General features: G+C 38.2%; 1 long non-coding RNA gene across 1 annotated transcript; it reads left to right on the forward strand.

Moving 5' to 3' along the window:
* Positions 1-1,844: 1,844 nt before the first annotated feature.
* On the forward strand, positions 1,845-6,993 carry LOC128091047 (uncharacterized). The gene is made up of 3 exons (XR_008211202.1): positions 1,845-1,996; positions 2,131-2,281; positions 2,652-6,993. It is a non-coding gene; the product is annotated as an uncharacterized LOC128091047 (long non-coding RNA).
* Positions 6,994-7,379: the final 386 nt, after the last annotated feature.

A 7,379-nucleotide genomic window follows, 5' to 3' on the forward strand; every position in this document is an offset into this window, starting at 1 on the left:
CATGCTTTCCAGATCAAAATTAAAAGCCCGTCCTGAAACAAATTTTATCATCTTGAATGTCCTTCAGAGACTTTTTCTCTTCAATTTAAATCTAAAGGTTACCAGACAAGGAAATGCCTTGCTGACTTCAATGTTGTACCCAGGAAGGGTCAATTAATGTTTGCCCAAAAACTATTTTAACAAGTTCATGTTCCTCCATAAACTATGAAGTTTATGCTTTTGGTCTTCAAATTTAATGTTCTTCAATTTTACACAAAATAAAACACAGTATTTTATTAACATAATCTTTATGAGGTCTGCTCTGAAAAGGCTGCTGTCTGTAGGAAAAGCTCAGTTCAGTAGTCTGACAGAAATGGATTTTTTCTTCTCTTGTAGAGCCCCAGAAGCAAGATGTGTTACTTTGATAGCATTCAGTGACATTCAGTTTCCTCTTATGTCTGCAGTTCCATACTTTGTGACAAAGACCTGTTTCTGCACTGTGAATAAACTGAAAACTTGAAAAGTTTTCTTATTAGGAAGAAATGAACATTGTGATAGTCGGAACTGTGCAAGCAGTATGTGGAAATAATTACCATGAATGGCTTCAAGTACAATACAGTGTAGCTTGATACACAGCCCTTGTAAGGCCCCCTCTGCAGTTGGTGCAGATCCAGAGGAGGGCCACTAAGATGCTCAGAGGGCTGGAGCACCTTTCTTATGAAGAAAGGTTGAGGGAATTGGGCTTGTTCAGCCTGGAGAAGTGAAGGCTCCAGGGAGATCTCACACTTGAAGGGAGCTTATAAAAATACAGAGTGACATATTACGTGGTCTGACTTTACATGGTAGGACAAAACTAGTCCATAATTCTATGATTCAATGGTCTCTTGAAGTAATATACAATATTTTAACATTAGGTTTTAAATCCTCTCGTTTTCAGCAAACATAACATCCATTTTTCCTTCGAAGGAAGCTTCCCTAACAATCCTTAAAACTCTCCTTTATTTAGTGTTTGAATCCAAACTCATCTCTGACTGTGGTGATGTTATTTGCTGAGGTATGGATCCCCAGCAGGTAGGGTTTTAAGAGTTAATAGTTACAAGGACATTCGTGGGTGTTAAAATGAAATAGTTAGATCTAAATGAAGCCAGTCCTATAACAGGAGATGTCAACCAAGACAGCTGAGTTTTGGGAAGCAGTTTGAAAGGACCTGTTTATCTGACTTTGAGACAGAGTCTTTATATAGAGTTCTTTATATAAATGTGTAGTGGAGAGAAAATTAGGAAGTCTGTTCTCTCTGTTGGATTAACACTTATTTTTTTGGAGCATCCCTTAATTTCAGTTTAGTGGATTTTTTTTTTTCTATAATATTAATAATTATGCCTCATAATCCTATTACGTAGTCATGTTTAATTAGCTTTGAAGGGTTTTATGGTTACAGCATAGTCCACCTGTCAAGGGCTGGTAGTACTAACAGGTTAGCAGAGATTTTACAAAATATTTCATATAATTTCTAGTCATCTCTTTTTGTGTGAAAGTTGTCCTATTCACAGCACTCTTCAACCTTTCTCTCTATTATTGACTATTTGCTTATTGATGGCAACTGTGACTAGTTTCTGGGAAGTGGATGCATTTCTTTTCTTGATGGCATAAATAAGTTTTCTGTTCCCTTATCTAACAGTTCCTAAAATATTCTTGCTCACTGCTGAGTGGGGAGGTACGGTTTTCAATTTACTCCAAAACTTCTATTCCTGAGTCATAGTAATAATTTAGAATTCATCTTTTTCTATCAATAAATATTTTTCTCATGTGCAATACTTTGCTCTTACCACCACTGAACTCTGTCTGCCCTTTTATCTCCCAGAAATCCAATAGAATGAGATTCTTCACAACTTCTTGCAGTTGTTTTTTGACTATCTTGAATACTTTTGTATCACCAGGAGACTGTCACTTTCCTGCTCATCTTCTTGTTCGGAGCATTCAGCAAAATGGAATCCTCAGTATGGGAAAAAAGCGCTTGGTAATTGAACACTGAACTATTTTTGGTCAAGAGCATTTATTGTTGAATCCACAACTTATTGGAAGTCAGACAATTTTGGATTAGAGAGATACAGTAAGTATCACAGAGTATACTCAGGTCCTTTCCTTTCCTAGGTCTTTTGGATTGAGGGAGCAGAACTGGAAGGCAGGATGCCTGCTGATCGGGAAGTGTGCTGAGATTTCTCCTACAGACTTAGATTCTAATTTCATTTCTAATTTGGAATGGCTCCCAGTGCTCTGCACGGCCTGTCTAAATGACTAGAAGGTAAGTCTTTAAAATAATAAACTGAATTAGAGATTTAATAGTCGAAGATGTTAACTTTGAAATGACAGCTGTGATTTGTCCTTAGAGGCATTACATAGGATATTGTCTGCATGAGTGAAAAGGAAATTGCTAAGGTAACTCTCTGCATTCCTGGAAGCTTTAATGAATACTTAGCCAATTTTATCTTTGAACTGTGGCACAAAAGCAGTCTTTGCAGCAGCCCCTTCACTTAGATAACAATGATGTGTGGCTGTAATGAGAACAGACTGAATGTGTTTTATAAATGTGTAAGGCCACAGGGGTGTCTGTTCTGAGAATGGGATACTTTGTTCCATCTTGATTCCAGGCGAGTTTCTTTCTGTTCTTGTAGGCAAGTCTCTTGTTTCCCTAAGGAATAATTTGTATGCCATGGAAGCCCAAGTCTGATGATATATTCTAGCCAATCTGCATCATCATGTGTGTTGTAGGTAAACACGTTTTCCTGCTCTGAATTTGTCTTGCAGCCAGAGAGGATCAATGATAGCCTGAAGATCAGAATGCCCAAGTTCCCATCTCTCAGCTGCATGCTTGTATTGCTCAGCCAGACATCAAGCTGCACAAGATCGGGAACTCGGGGTTTTGTGTGGGACGCAGCCATGAACTGGAGACAGAAAAAGGCTCTGTACTACGGCTTATAGAAGATTGTCTCGCTTTTGTAGCATGAGCCTGCTTTTAAGGAAACAGCAAGGTGGTTCCCTTAACTGCGTCAGGGTCATGACATGCATAGTGGAATATACTCAAAGCAACTGCTGGATTGTATTTGAATGCAATCTTCAGGAGTGAATATAAAGTGTTGTGGCTGTGAATAACTGTTCTGTTGTTTAAAGGTACAGTCCAACTTAAGATCACTGAGATATGTAAAGAGTGGATGTTGGCTTCTTAGCACTAGTCGTTTCCACCTACAGATCTGCTTTTGTTCTGTTGCACTGCTTATATAGAAAGTCCCCCAGTTTTGAAGGGTCTGCTAGAAAGCTGGTGTACCATAGGAGTCACTTTCTGGGTTTGGGAGTAATTTTGAAGAGAACAGAAGTTAGGTATAACTTCAACACACCAATGAGACTGTACAGACTGTGCACTCCCTGAATAAAAGGGACTACATCTAGATAGTCACTACAGGCATGTACCCCTCTTTAGAATAGATAGCAGTGCTGTCACCAAAGTGTCAAAGAGTTAAGTTTTAAATATAAGGGAAGATCAGTGATAATTGTGACTCTGATGAGGAACTCTCAGTATTGTCTCTCTTGCCTCCTTTTTTCCCTCTTTCATACCATCTACTGTCTGAAATAATTTCAAAAGATATTTTCCAGTTTATTTTGGAAGGATGGTGAGATATGAGTTTAGCAGCTGGTTCAGGCGTGTATTTCCTCTGAGATTTGGTCCTTCATCTGTGAAATGAAGGTGTTACTTCACAAAGTTGTCATGAAGATAAACTTGGTAGAAGCTCTGTGATGTGCCAGTGGAGTTCCTGACTAATTAGCTTTGCTCATCTCTTTCTCCTCAGGCATATTTTCTCTTTTATCCATTTCTTCTTCACTAATATTAAAAGGCTACTTTTACTTTTGCAGTAGTGATGCCATTCTAATAACTTAAAATATTTCTTATTTATTGTTTTTCAGATGGCCTTGTCTATCTAGTACTAAGTGGATATTGTTTTAACAGATTTCTATTGTCTCTGTTTTCTGCTTATTTTCTTTTAAGAAATGACACATCTGACACACTGTCCTTGATTAAATAATGAATTTAAGGACTGGAGATCATTGTATCATGCATTAAGAACTGAATTTTAAAGCTGAGGTTCTCACTTTGCATCCAGGTTTCTTTCTGAAGCCTTCAAGTAATTTAAAGTACGCAAGTACAGACTTTTCCTAGTCTTGCTTCCTGCTCATTGATCTGATTAGAGTCTGCCTTTGCAGACAGTTGAATCAGCAAATCTGGAAGTGCAGAAACTGCATAGATGTTGAGCTAGTTTTTCCACTGGAGAAATCATAAAGTGCTGTTGTGTCTCCTCTCAGGCTAGCAGCTTTAAAACTATACTTGGATTATTTTTGAGCCGGGACTGGTGTATACTAGCTTGCCTTCCTTCATCAGTCTGCCAGAAACTGCAGATCACCTTTGGGTAAAACAAGAACAAGAAAACTCTGTAAGCCATTTGTGTAGGAAGAGTCTGTGTAGACAACAGAAACTGACAGGAAAGGGATAAGGAGAAACTGTAAAGTGATTTCAAATTGATGACTAACAACTCTGTTGGGGTACCTACTCTGGTGTAAAAATGGGCTTTGTGTTAAAAGAAAATCTGTGAAGACTGAGAAGTGGAATAAAATACCTACCCTCCCTCTCAAATGAGATGCAGAAACAAAACAGTACTTCCTGTATTTAATGTGTAAGGCCTCACTAAATGCTTATTTGGTAACTTCATTTTATTTCTCAACCTACTTTTAACACCTGATATATCCCACTTAGTCCCTTTGCATAAACAAGGAATGTTGCAAATAAGCACAATAATATTTATTAGTAGGATCTCTAGTTGATCACTGTTTAAGTGTGAAAGTTTCATACTAAGATAAAAACTCCTATAAAGAAAATCAGTTGTTTACTTAAATATCTAGAACTAAGAACATTTCAGAAAGAAAATAGTTTTTAAATAGAAGATTTAAATATATTTATTTGGAAGAGTAAGTTGAAAATATTCTATATAGCCATATATGTATGTTAAGAATTCTGCCCCTACTCTTCTTTCATATCTTTTGGGGAATGTTTTATGGTTGTGTATCCATCTCCTGCAGTGGATGTTTTGGGACTTCAGTTGTCCTCTAGACTGAGTTATAGAGCATTTATGCAACAGCTTCTCTTGATGTGTGGTGAATAGTACAACAGTGAATCACTTGATACTGAATGCTTCAGCAATCCAAAGGCTCAAAGCCATAAATCCCATAAATCAAGTCCTAGAAGCTCTGAGGCTAGACTTTTAATATAGAAAGATTATACAGTGCTCTGTTGTCTTTTTGGTAACTTTACTCTCTCAAATATTATGTGTCTGTGAGACACATCTGTCTTTCACTGCCAGGACTGCCCTGTTGCCTGCTGAGTTTGCCGTGATTTGTTCTGACATCCTTGAAGTGAAAATCCAAGAGTGCCATCTGTCAACCTGGGGCTCTTTGTAAGGGCTTGATGTCCACTGAAAGGGAATCAGTTCTCCAGGTGGGAACCCCATTTTGGACTGATAAAACCAAGAAGATACATTACAGCATAACATGAGAGAGTCTCGCAGTGGGTATCTCACTCTTCATTGTTTCTACTTTTTTTAGATCTCTGGTAAACTGTGCCCTTTGTGTGAGTTAGGCTTGTCCCCTAAGTTGTTTCAGCAAATTAAGCTCTTCTGCATTTAAATCTGCCCCCTTAATCTTCCAGTTACCCATAACCAGCACTGACCTTTTATGTGAGCTCTAAGACTACACCTTGGTCCACTTTCTTGGAACATGGTCTACAAGGTTTCAGAAGAATGAAGCAGCCCTATAGGGTCCTGCTTTTTAATCCAGGCTAGGACATAACTGTATAGAAACTCCTGTTTTGGGCTTCTCTGTTTTGGGCTGGATGTTAAAGGGAGAGCTGAAGACCTACCTAATTCTTTAAAGGAAGAAGAGAAGCTGCCCATATCTGCTGATGTCCTTCAGTGCTGTGTTTATTGAATAAGTGTGAGATACTTGGATGTGGAGGTGGAGATCTCTGATGCTTTCTTGCCGCAGCCTTTGCTGTTTGTATTATCTTGGATGTGAGTGAACAGAAGGGGCTCGCTCAGCCTTGAGGGACATAGATTTTTTTAAAAGGCCATTGCAAAGCTGGCTCTAGATACAACCAAACATGTTTCAAACTGGAGATAAGATGTCAAGAGCAGGCAACGTTCAATATGAGCTACATCTTGGCAGAGGTTTCAGGGAAAGGGGCTGCCCCTTCTGCTGCAGGGTACAAAGACTGTAACTTTTGATGACATTTAATGTCGCAAAAGATAAGCATCTGCAAGCAGGAGGCTTTGTCCTTCATCTCCTAAAGGGAAATGAAGTCTTGCAGAAGGTAACTGTATCAAAATATCACAACACACTCATCAATTTCATTTGTGTGAGGCTATAGGCACCTCTTGTAGTTTGCTTCCCTCTTCCTTGTCTTAACAGGTTCAAACTAATGGTTGTTACTTGGACTGTGGGGAAATGGCAACCCAAAGTAGAAATCTCTGTATTTTCCATTATATCAAGAAATTGGACTCAATGATCTTTGTGGGTCCATTACATTTTATGATATTCTATGATTTTATATGGGATGGAGCTGAAACAGTAAAATGATAATACTCCATTTATGGTGTCCATGTGTACAGACTCAGAGTATGGAGCTTGTACTTTTCCAGCATTAAATAGAAACTTCTGATTTGTATATTCATATTTTAAATGTTATAAAAACACAAAAATATAGCTGGGCTGGCCAGGAAGAAATTGTATTCCCAGAGAATGCTTAGCTTTTTAAACAGGGCAAATCACAAATCTCAAGTTATTTTGTGCTGTAGAATGTGAAACATGACCAGCATTCTCAAAGAAAGAGAAAGGTATCAGTAAAAGGTTCAATCCAAAACATTCTGTGATTCTAAGTGAAAAGAGGGGAATAAATAAAAGATTATTGTGCATTGATTACTTTGTGTTTACTTTTGCTTTCAGCCATGCTCAAACTGTGTTGACTGTAATAGCAGTTAACATATTAAAAATATCCAATTGTTATGCATGAAAACAAAGAGCTCTTTTACTACGGTATTTTGTAATACATTTTAAAAGCAATCAATGGACAAAGAGAAGGCAACTGATGTTATTTATCTTGTGGAAGGACTTGTGCAAGTCCTTTTATATGATCCCCCACCATACCCTTATCTCTAAATGGGAGAGGTATGGATTTGAAGGGTGGACCATTCGGTGGATAAGAAATTGGTTGAAAGGTGAGAGCCACAGGGTTGGTCAATGATTCTGAACTGGCATACAAGTGCAGGCTGGTGATGAGCAGTGTCCCCTAGGGGTCGGTCTTG

This window comes from Tympanuchus pallidicinctus, unplaced genomic scaffold (assembly GCF_026119805.1).
Source record: "Tympanuchus pallidicinctus isolate F22 unplaced genomic scaffold, pur_lepc_1.0 scaffold5, whole genome shotgun sequence".
Classification (NCBI taxonomy): Eukaryota; Metazoa; Chordata; class Aves; order Galliformes; family Phasianidae; genus Tympanuchus; species Tympanuchus pallidicinctus.